Below are 12475 nucleotides of genomic sequence, written 5' to 3'. Positions count from 1 at the left end.
AACAAATATGTGTACCTAGGTACAACTTTAACAAAATCAGGAGGAGGAATGGAAAACAGAATTTTAAAGGAAAGAAATGCATTCATGCAGCTCAATAAAATATGGAACAGTAACACAATCATGAGAGCAACTAAACTCAAATTGTTCAAATTATTGGTGTTCTCGGTGCTGTTATATGGGTCTGAAACTTGGAAGGTGACGAATGAAAACTAGATACAAAGTGTTTTAGGAGGGTATTGAAGGAAATATTGCAAGACCATGTTAGGAATGAAAAACTACTTGGAATGGAGAAACTGAGCGTGAAGCGTAATAAAGAGGAAATGGGAATTATTGGGCACACCTTGAGAGAGAATTCTACAAGTATATGCAGCCATGTTGGTACTAAATACCGGATTGATATCGCTCTCTGACCAGCTTGCATATTCATGTTGTTCCCCTCGAGTACATGCGCTTGGCTTTGGGGGAGACTACACGCGTTCTTTTGTGAATATAGGATAATTTTGAAAAGGCTAATTTCAAGAAAAAATTGCTGCAAAATTTAAACACTTAGTTATTTGAAAAGAAACTTAATTCATCTAAATTTTGGAATATTATAAAAAAAAATGAAAACTATGGAATTATAGTCTTTGCACAAATAAACATTGATGTTATCATACGTAAGTTATACATTATCATCATATGATGTATTATCTCAAAGATATTCAATTCAGTTGTTGATAGATTGGTAGTATATCCGGATAATTATTTTCAAAATGCACAGTTTGGGGTCCACAAAACAGTCTACAGACTGCATGTAATCACTAATCAATAGATACATCGGCAAGGCAGGCATACCTGTTAGGTTGATCTAAGGAAAGCTTTTCGACAGTGTTTTTGTTTGATGAAATAATGTACTATATAAATTACTATATCAAAACAAGTACAGAATCATTAATTCAAAATATGGTATTAAACAGAGTTGAAATCCAAGCCTTTTTACTATTTAAACGGAAAACAACATACCAAACTGTGTACGAAGAAATTGAGGGGCATAAGACCAATCCAGGTAATATATTGATGTTACCATTGATGACAATATCACCCAATAACTACCCCCCTCATGTGAATTGCAACATAATTTACCATTTCCGATTGCACGGGGATGTTATTTTATAAACTAACACCACCGTCTACAAACTATTCTCTTTGTTATTATAACCCTTGAGACAATACTAGGCGACCCACCCTCATTACGGAATCGGTAATACGTTTTTTTCAGTTATGTCATTTAGATTTGAATTTAAGTTCCACATTAAAATAACATTCATTTGACATGTTTTTGAGTGGGATGAACAATCAATGAGAATTACGCCATTTATTAACATAAATATGAATTTTGGCTATAATTTAAATTCATCAAACAAGCAGAAATGAGCTCAATGAGGATAACGTATTACTCTCAAGGTCTATTATATTAATCTATATTCATCTTACTCATCTAATGTCTCAAAGCAGGATCAGCGGGTAAGGTATGGTTGTATTTAAACTGGTCTTCCAAGGATTCACGTCTCGCTAAGGCATCACAGTATCCTTTATCAAACTGGGGCCGGTGTCCGGCAGACATGGTAGACCAGAGAGTAGGATGCTGGTGTGGGTCCGCATGTCACTAGGCATCGAGCTGCCTAAGCTTGGAAAATAACCACGAACTTAGTAAATAAAAACTAGTTGTGTAATGAATAGACCTCACTGTCATGAACATTCCCAATCTAGACTAAAGTGATTCAAGAACATCATTTGTTTTGGAGATGATACCACCAATCTTGAAATCTTTAAATGAACATAGAAGAAACGCAATATACAATCTGCCAGTACGCATGCATTTATTTATATTCTTAACACTTAATATTTCTCAGAAAAAAAAGTAATATAACTGCCATAAACAATCATAGATCACAGAACAATAAGGATACATAATACTAATAAAATTACACAATTATGAATTTACACAATTATGAATAATATATATATACACACACTAGTATTTAGACAATTTTGAAGAACGTATATGTACGAGGTGCCTTCAAAAAGTTTTGAAACTTTTTTCGTAGGGGCAGTCATAACCATTCCACACGCTCGCAATTTTGATATTTCATTACCATATGTCTAAGGAGATAATCTACCAATTTTATTTATTCCAGGTTTAAAAAGATGGCTGTATGTGGGTGGACGTTAAGCGGACCCTACCAAATCACGCTCGTCACAGCTGACTGTTTTGTAAAATGCAGTCGGAACGGGAGAACTCTTCGGAAGAGCGATAACGCTATAAAGTTGTGTGTTAAACTCGGAAAGAACGCTATGCAGACTGATTCAGACTGCTTTTGGATTAAAATGCATTGGCAAAGTATCGGTATTCTGTTGGCACAAGAAGTTATAGATGATGACTCTGGAGTGTCGATAAGAGACAATAAGTGTAGAGTTTGAAGGCAATGTGGGAACTGTGCACACGATTATTCACGATGAACTGAGCATGCAGAGCATTTGTGCGAAGTTCGTCCCAAGGATGACAGTTCCTAACCCTCCCTACAGTCCAGACCGTGTCCGCTGTGACTTTTGTTTGTTCCCGGGTTCAAGGAAAACGAGATGAAAGAGGTTGTGACAAGGGTCGCTGGAACGATACAAGTGCATTGCATCTAGAGGGAGTACTTTGAAGAGGACTAGAATTTCGTGCTTGTTCGAAAAAAAAAAGTGTCTCTACTCAAAACTTCGTACACTAATTTGTTAATATTTGTCGAAAATGCTAGTATGTTATGAAAGTACATTCATTCATAATATTAAATATGTAATAAATTGTTTCTTTAATAAGGCCAGACTTTTATTATCCCTTGTTTCGCGAACCCGCCGAATGAACAGGAGCCGAAAATGAAATAAAAATATAATTTTATTTCAGTAATTTCTCGTGTAAGCGCAAAAAAATGCTAAAAAAAATATTATTTTTATCTTCATTTTTTTACCGCCCGCCGCATAACAAATTCAAGTTGCATTTTCGTGGAAGTATCATGATCAAAGTACTGAAGTCTCGCGCAGATGAGAAACAAGGTTATAAATGAAATAAAATGTTATTTCATTTCTTCTCTCCGATCAATGATCTCACTTACAATTCTTTGAAAATCACACAAATCTAATGAAAAAAAAAATTTTTATTTTTTAATTAATTTTATTGTTTTTCCGCCCTCCTCAAAAAAATTGCCTTATAAAAACTCGCGCAACAAGGAATAAAAAAAGTCTGGCCTAAATACAATATAAACATCGTGGGTATAAAGATGAACATAAAAGTGATATCGTACCAGAGGCGGCGGCACGAAATGCATGAGGGGGCGAGATCTGCGCGACCTTACTCGGGGTCCGGGGCATGCTCTCCCTTAAACATGTTGAAATATAGACCCTCTGAAACGTTCTTTCCTGCATTTTGAGTGGCAAATTTTGCTTACACAAAGAGTTTCAGCTTGATTTTGGAGGAGCGACGCCCCCTTAACATTTTTAGAGGTGGAACCCTGTCCCCCTCCTGTGCCGCCGCCATTGTATACAAAATTGTCGTTACATTCTGACTAATATATAAAGCATGGTTGCATTTTGGAACACCAAAATTATTGCGGTGTATGAATGTTACAGCAAGCAGTGAAATGATAAATATACAACCTGTATTGACAAAACAATAATCAACCACAGTAATTGTGAAATGTATTCTCCGTGAACATTTCTGAAATCAAACGTTATTGACTTTGACTCAAGATATAAACAGCATGGTATAATTTACAGATGGAATATTATAATTGCATTCTGAATTTGAATGTTTATTTATGCTCAAGAATGAGGGTAACAATGTCAAAAGGTGAGTTAAATTCTCAATTGTACAACAACATCTACTACATTAAAATGGAAGGGTCGTCACCTGCGCACGCGCGGGAACCGAGTCCCAAGCGCCAATAACAGCAGACACTAAAAACACTAAGGCTCATGGGTGGACGCTTGTTTTTAAACAATGACACGCTATGGCCCATCTGACGCATGCGCAGGTGACGACTCCCTGCTTTAAATTGAAATTATAAGCATATATAAACATAATATTTGAAATTCGAACTCAATGTAAGCAGAAACACTCTCTGTTACGACACGTCGCATTGCCCCGGAAGACAGCTTGATATAGGTATACAACGACTATTTGGACATTAAATTGACCACTTAACAGTCTTAGATTTGTTCCTCCATGTCAAATGCAGCATTAACTTCCTCTTCCTTGCGCTTTTCCTCACTAGTTTTGTCGAAATCAATTTTGGTTTTAGGAACTGGTTTCGATTTCGATGGACCAATTCATGATAAGATAACTGGCAAAAACAACAAAGCATGTGCCATTCCAAACACAATAATAAGAAACATTATTTTGAAGAAAGATATGAAAACATAAGATTCTGCAAAGATCAAAACCATTATACCAAGAAACGAAGAGATACCGACATTAAAAATGGGTACACCCGCACGTGATAAAGCAACCGCGACACGGTCGTTTCTTGTGACTCCTTCAGCTTTCATGAAAGCATGGCACACATGGGCGCCGTAATCAACACATTAACCAATACTCATTATGACATGAATCATTGTAACGGAACTTAGAGACAGTCCCCAGAAATGCATGAAACCGAACAAACCTGTCAGAATCATCACCATGGTAATGGTTATATAAACTGAGCATAGTGGATGCGGAATAAATATCAAACATATTATGAACACTACGAGCAATACTACACCAAGAGTTATTAACGTACTCAACAGGACTTGTACATATTGTTCATAGTAAATGAAAGCTCCAGTATATGCGAAGGCAGGCGAGTGGCTTTCATCTGCTATTTCTCTGACTTCAAGCATCTACTGTCCCTCTAAGTATGTATCACTCAAACCAATTGATGACACATAGAAACGGGAAGCCACGATTTCACTGTCATCGTATATGGTCAAATCTCCCTGGAACCTAAAATGCGTAGGTAGGAATGTAGTTTGCAAGGATTCAACAAACGACATTTGGTCAGTTGTGACCCGATATTATAATCATAAAAAGTTTGCAGCCAAGAAATTTGAAAATCATCTTGTATGTACTGATTATTAGCCATATCAGTCAAAAGCTCTCGTCGATATCTTTTTGGACAGTAACATTCCAATAGTCAAGTGGTTCTTCCATAACAACCATAATCATTGGGCCTTCATCGGAGTAATATTTAGCTGAAAGATGAAGGTAATCATGGAAATAAGATAAGGGAGACACTGAATTTTCAAGAATAAGGCCCTGGTGGAGCTGAGTCGCTCCTCATATTGCAAAATCTAAATACACTGCGAAAGAGATAATAATTAAGATATTAAGATTTTTGCAATAGGGTTAAGAACCAGTTTTGGAAGATATTTACAAGACTTCACTCATTTACTGCCTGAATTCTTGCTTTCGGAAGCTCCTCTGGTAAAGATGATTACTAGATAAAATAGGATCAATAGTATTAAAAAGGGCAATATGTTCTATATACCCAAGGCGAACTCCAATGTTTTTTGCATGATCCTAAATTGTGCATGTTCAAACCCCCATGTACACAAATGCCGTTTTACAATAGTGCATTAGCACTATATTGCATATTTATATAATACTGACTCAACACATATGTCTTACCAGATATGATGAATGATTTTTTTTTCAAGTAAATGACGACGAAGCCGATAAAAGGACCCACAACAGCACATTATATTAGATTGTGTTTATACAGCTTTGGAAAATGGTGGATGGTCTAGCTGGGTCAAACATTGGCACTTATATTGGTAAGAATACTAAAACATCTGCTAGTACTACTGACGTCTGCAAAGCTATCCTAAAACTTGCTTCCATTATTTCAACAACAAGAAACTATATGGCTTGCTGTAGACCAATATACAGGGCTGAATCGGGCTGAGTAGAAATAAGAAACATACCATTGTTAAAAAGCCATGTATTACTCTGACAATTATGATATATGGTATCTGTCTAGTTTGCTAATTCTAGGGATCAGACCTCGACCTGAAGCAAATAACAAATGATTTCGCTGGATAAGATTGTGTTCTTTATTCTACTCCTGTCAAGTCACAAGTTGCAAAAACATATGTCTAAAAAGAGAATTTATTAAAAAGAATAAGGTAATATTCTCTCAACATTCGATGGTTATTGAAAAATATTATGCAATTCCTGCTGTTCATTCAATAGTGTGTTAATCTTCTATAGTTTTCAGTTGCAGATGTATTTTAATAACAATACTGATGAGTATTCAGGCATTGCAAACTGTAACAACGAAGATATCACCAACTACAATATCACTGGCACATCAAGATGCATAAATGCAAACTGAATATCTTACCAATTTAACTTCACTGGTCCTTCCATTGTAGTTGACACAGCTTGTTCGTCTTCACTCGTTGCAATACACCTTGCTACTCAGGAAATACGTTCAGGTAGCACCCAAGCTATTTATCAGTTTAAGTCGTGCAAGAATGGCATCACCAACTGGGTGTGCTCAACCATTCTCGGCCAATGCTAATGGATATGCACGCAGTGAAGGCTGTGGTATTGTTGTGCTCAAACGATTTACCAAGATGAGTGCACTGATTATTATACTGAGCATTTCTAATTACTGTACTCCAGTATTAAATCTAGTAGCATGATTAATAGTCTGCAAAGGACTTCACCGGCATCATTTCAGTAAGAAATAGCTTCGTGTTTCACTTTGTCTTGATCTGATATATAATTTATTTATTGAACTTCAATATACTTTTCAAACAACTACCGTGTCAACAATGTAAAACTTCAAAGGACAGTAGAAGGATTTTGGCATCGTTGGTTTCAACCAACCTTGGAAGCCGAACCACATATTTATTTGATGTTCATATCAGGGGGTAATTCTTCTCTGAGGGGTTCTCCACACGTGTCAGGGGAGAATCTCGTCTCGTCTCTATAACTCGTCCCCTTGAGGTGCGGGATCAGGAAAGTCACTTATACTTTACAGTCAAATAAGACACACACAACGAAATACGTTTCAGCTCTCGTCTTAGTCGGTCAATCGAGCACTCTATCAGACACAGCGCCCTGGGGAAAAATCCCCAAGACTATCGCAAGGCTGAACCAAGACTCTCTTAGACTGCGTCAACACTCGCCCCAAGGCTCTCCAGGACTCAACTTAGACTGCACTCTCATGGAGTACTCGCCAAAACCAACCCAAACTCTCTTTATTCATTTTCAAAACTCTAACCAATTACAAAACAGTAAAAAGACTCTAGGGCGTAACCTTCAATCATAAAGCCAATCACACTAAGTACTGAATACATCATATCTTTTGATTAATCATTCACTACATTAATAACTACGGATACCAACTGTCAGAAATCGTAGTCAGAATAGCGACGGTTATCTCGTAATTAGTTCCAAATCACTGAGCCAAGTTCCGTCTAAAACTTCAAATAGGCCTAAACGATGACAGACATAACACAGCAATTCGCTAATAATCAGCTAATTAAATTGATTAACAGATACGCAAAAACTAATTCATGACATTCAATTTGGTCAAAGGTGTCAATTATGCATTTTCTAATAAGCCAATATGACAGCAAATGTCAAGTGTTTGCTGGAGTTTGTTTTGGGATTTTTTGATGGTGGGTTCCTATCCTCGGGGGCGGACATCCGGGCATTTTCACCGCCTGGCAACTCTCGCGGTGAAAACAAAGGCCATACACTCGCAGAAAACGGTACTTTGGGATGGTTGTTGAGACTCCCCTGAACAGTGTAACAAGATTATCTCTGCGTGTGTAACATATATAAATTTGGTTGTCCAGGATTACTTCAAAGTTGAGTTTGTGTTGTTTTCTCGAATTTTCACCGGCTCGACCGGCGTTCCACAGCAGTGCGCACATAGCCCATATAAATGCATGGTACAGTGGTGCGCGTCTTAGCAATGTGGAACGTCTGTGACGTAGTTCCGCCCCAAGGATAGGCTATAGCTGCAAACCCGTACAGTAGGTTTATTATACTGTATGACTCTAAGACGTATGTATGACCCCAAAATAAAGTGTCGAGTGCCTGTTTTACAATTCACCATGTCAAACCATTTACAGACAAATAAGCTGAATTTTGAGTTCAGTTCCCTATTTTAAAAATTGAGGTGTCATATTTTGTTTTCTTTGTATAAGTCTCATATGACAATAACACTTTCACTGTACAACTGCAAATAATGTATGGCTAATCATATTTATGTCATAAGCTATTGATGATGGTGATAGGATATGGGCAGTGATTGGTACTGGTTGCAATCAGATTGGACGTTTTGCCACTTCCATGACTGCACCATCTGGAAAACAACAAGAAGATTTGATGAAACTTGTCTATGCAAAGTACAAAGTGGACCCATCCATGGTGACATGCATAGAAGCACATGGTACTGATACTCCAGTGGGTGTCCTATAGGAGCCAACTCTCTTGGACACTTTATAGGACACGCACGCAGTCAAGACAAACCACCATGCTATGTTGGGTCAGTTAAAAGTAACATTGGTCATCTAGAAGCAGGTGCCAGGTTGCAGGATTGATGAAAGTTATTTAATGATGAAATATGGAAAGATTCCGCCAACACTTCATTTTAGTGAAGCAAAAAATAAGATAAATTTCAAACCGCTATTATTGGAAGTGCCGACAACCACTATAGACTGGAAAGTGAATAAGGGGGACAATTTCATTGCTTGTGTAAATTCATTTGGATTTGGTGGCACAAATGCTTATGCAATTGTAGAATCTCACAACCAGCTTGCTCAATCACGATGCTCACAAGAGAAGTCTCAAATTATAGCACTTTCAGCAAAAACGAAAGAATCACTCCTTCTGATGATCAAACATCTAAATGAAAGTATTAAAAAAGACAAGCCACCTCCACTTGACGCTTTGGCATACACATCAACAGTGAGGCGAACTCACTATCACTATCGGTTAGCAGTTGTTGCATCAAATATTGCTAATGTAACTGATGGATTTGAGAAGGCAGCAGATACTATCCTCTCCAAGATATTTAAAATAAAGCAAGAAAAGAAAACTATTTTCGTGTTCTGTGGCACTGAAACAGACTGGGATGGTATGGGGTCAGACCTGCTGAAAAGTGAGCCATCTTTCAGAAAAACGCTGATGGATATTCAGTGTTCTCCACAAATAAAATTTAAAGAGGGGCGCTAATTTGCATATAATTAGCATATTTAATTTGCATATAATTAGCATACTAATCAAACATTTCAAAGGAAATTCTTAGCACTTTTATATTTACATCAATTAAATACTGTGTACAAGTACTATATTAATGTTCTTGAATTATTTTGATGAATAAGTTAAACCACTTGATGTGTAAAAAATATCAACTTTGACAAATGAAGAATATCAATTTTATTCTTTGTAAAAGTGTAATGGAACAAGTTGTGAAATTCTAGCCTTTCATTTATTTCTTTTAAATTTCTTTCAAATATTTTCATTTTTATAGGTTTTATAAATGCACTGAGATATTGTAATAGTTGAAAACCCCAAGTAATAAGAAAAAAAATATTTTCACATAACAAAATTACTATTTAAAAGAAAAAAATCGAATCCGATGACTGTAAATAAATTAATCATTATGTTGATTGCATTGTGGTACTGAGGACAAAGGTCAAATCAGATACCGTGACATCCATGTTGTTTCAGTGTTTACCGTACGTTTTGTTTTGGTGATTTATTTGATGATTCTTTTTACTTTTCGCCAATAAAAGGCAAGTAACAAGCAATTGTACCAATAAATTGTTGTTGGTTCTCCTGTTCTTAAGTATCTAAGCTAATTCAGGAATGATGAGAAAACTGTTTTGACTATCCCATTGCGTGATTGACGCAATGCTTGTGACCATCACTTCACGCATCCATTCATTGTTTTTAGTTTATTTATTCAGCCAGTTTTTCCCCAGACATCAAATCCATTGTCGTAGTTGTCACCTATGCCACTATCTGCCTCTTAGTTCTTTGTTTTATCGCCTGTCAATTAATAAGAGGTCTCTCAATAACGTCGTCGGGACATCTTCTGGGAATGTGAAACCACTGTCACTGAAAACAAAGGAGGGTGCTGAAGATAAATAGAAGGGCGCTACAAATTGAAGAGGGGCGCAAATAAATTAAAGAGGGGTGTTTCGCCCCCTTAAACCCCTCCTGGAGAACACTGAATACTCAACTAACAATACAATGTATTTGCTCGGGGTGGGAAATGTGAATGCAGGGCGCTTGTTGACCGATGTTGGGCGCACGACTACCTATGCAGGGCGCACAACTTCCTATGCAGGGCGCTGCGCCCTGCTAAAACCCCTCGTGGAGAACACTGATATTGATAGTATTTTAAAAACATACACCAAATGGTCTTTGATTGAAAAGCTGAAGGATGGAAAGCACACATCTACCTTGGTCCGCCAACTAGCAGTATTTGCAATACAAATCGCTATAGCACAGTTGTGGATAACTTGGGGCATTAATCCAGATGCAATAGTTGGTCATTCAATGGGTGAAGTTGCTGCTGGCTGAATATCAGGTAGATACCCACTATTGACAGCAGTAAAAATAATCTACAACAGAGCACATTTGTTAGAGAAAGTATCTGGTGGCAAGATGCTTGTACTCAACGAGTTGTCTCAAAAAGAAGTTGAAGATTATTGTCAAATGGTAGATGGCAAGGTGGAAATAGCAGCCATTGACAGCAGTACCTCATATACCATATCTGGAGACAGTGAAGCTATCATGAAGATTGATGGTATAATACAGAAAGAAAATGCAAACAAAACCAACAAAATTTTCCATCAAACTTTGAAAGTCAATACAGCCTTTCACTCCTACCACACACAGAGAATCTGCAATGAATTCAGCAAGCGACTGAATAGCATGGAGGTTGATAACTCTAAACATGCTATTAAATTTTACTCTACAGTTACTGGCCAAGAACTGTTAAATACGATTTCACTACTGGTCACTATTGGAAGCGTAATGTAAGAGAAAAAGTTATGTTTAAAGATGCAACGTTTGAGGCTCTTCGGTGCAAGGGCCATGCAGTTGTAGTAGAGATTTGCCCAATACCTGCATTGAAAAGATATATAAAAGAAATAGCTGGGAACATAAGCCATACTGTGTTGCCTTCTATGATGAGAGGGAAGGAGAAAAATCACTATGCAAAACATGATGTGCCTCAGTATCAATTCCGAAGAATGAAACATTGGTATGAACCTGAAAAATCATATCAACAACGAAATGATCTAGAAGAGCCCAAAATGGTGACATGTGCATTTGATAAAAGGATACCAAATAAATCATTCACATTTGAGGCAACCTGTGGAATGAACTGTCATGCAAAAGGTCTTGTTTCTTTCAATGGTAAAAAGAAGTCTATGGATGCATTAGACATAGAAGAAATAAAATCTCGCTGTCCTGAAGAGATAGACATTCACAGCATTTATGCAAACCTGCAAGGTTTTGGATTTGAATATGGGCCAATGATGCGCATCATCAAACGAGGATGGAGAAATGATACTGAGGCTCTCGCAATTATTGAAGTGCCTGATGAAATAAGAATGCAATTGTAATCTACAGTGCTACACCCAGTTATTATAGATGGAATTTTGCAGGTTGTTGGACTTGCCATGTCTTCTGTCACCACACCTTCTAATCCTGCATTCCCAGTGTCAGTTGGTAAGCTATTAGTTCATGGCAAACCAACTGGTCAGCATTATGTGTATGTTCAACTCATTAATTGTACAGATATTCTGTCCATCTTCAGTACTGCTGTTCTGACCGAGAGCGGAGAAGTAATAGCAGAGGCACATGATAATGTACTAAAAACTATAGATGAAGAAAATGGAAGATTACTTAGTCACCTTGCCTATGAAATGGAATGGTGCAGTATTAACATGAATCTTGATTCAAAGATAGGATCTGATGGTGATACTGGAAAACCAATGTGCATTATTTTTGCTGATATGCAGTGTATTGCTGAAACAATGAAGTCATACATTCACAGTGAATCAGTTTTTTCTGCATGACACATCAAATAATGCATCTGGACCAAATGCTACAATCAAGATGTTTGAAGACATCACCTCATCATTAGAGAATACAATTGACCACATTTTCTTCTTTTGGAGTATTCTTGAAAACAAGGATGTCTACAATATGTATACCTGTATTCTATCAGTGTGTAGTTCACTCAGAAATATCATCAATATTCTCTTATCAAAGGAATTGAATATCCCACTGACTGTTGTTACATGTGGCACTCAAATCAGTTCTAAAAGTGTGATGAATACTACTGAATACAATGGTTTGATTGGAGCTCCACTCTGGGGCATGGTGCGATGTATTCTCCGTGAATCTACTTACAATACAGTGAAATTGGTTGATATG

This window comes from Saccoglossus kowalevskii, chromosome 7 (assembly GCF_978046115.1).
Source record: "Saccoglossus kowalevskii chromosome 7, keSacKowa6.1, whole genome shotgun sequence".
Classification (NCBI taxonomy): domain Eukaryota; kingdom Metazoa; phylum Hemichordata; class Enteropneusta; family Harrimaniidae; genus Saccoglossus; species Saccoglossus kowalevskii.
Note: the sequence above shows the minus strand (reverse complement) of the source record.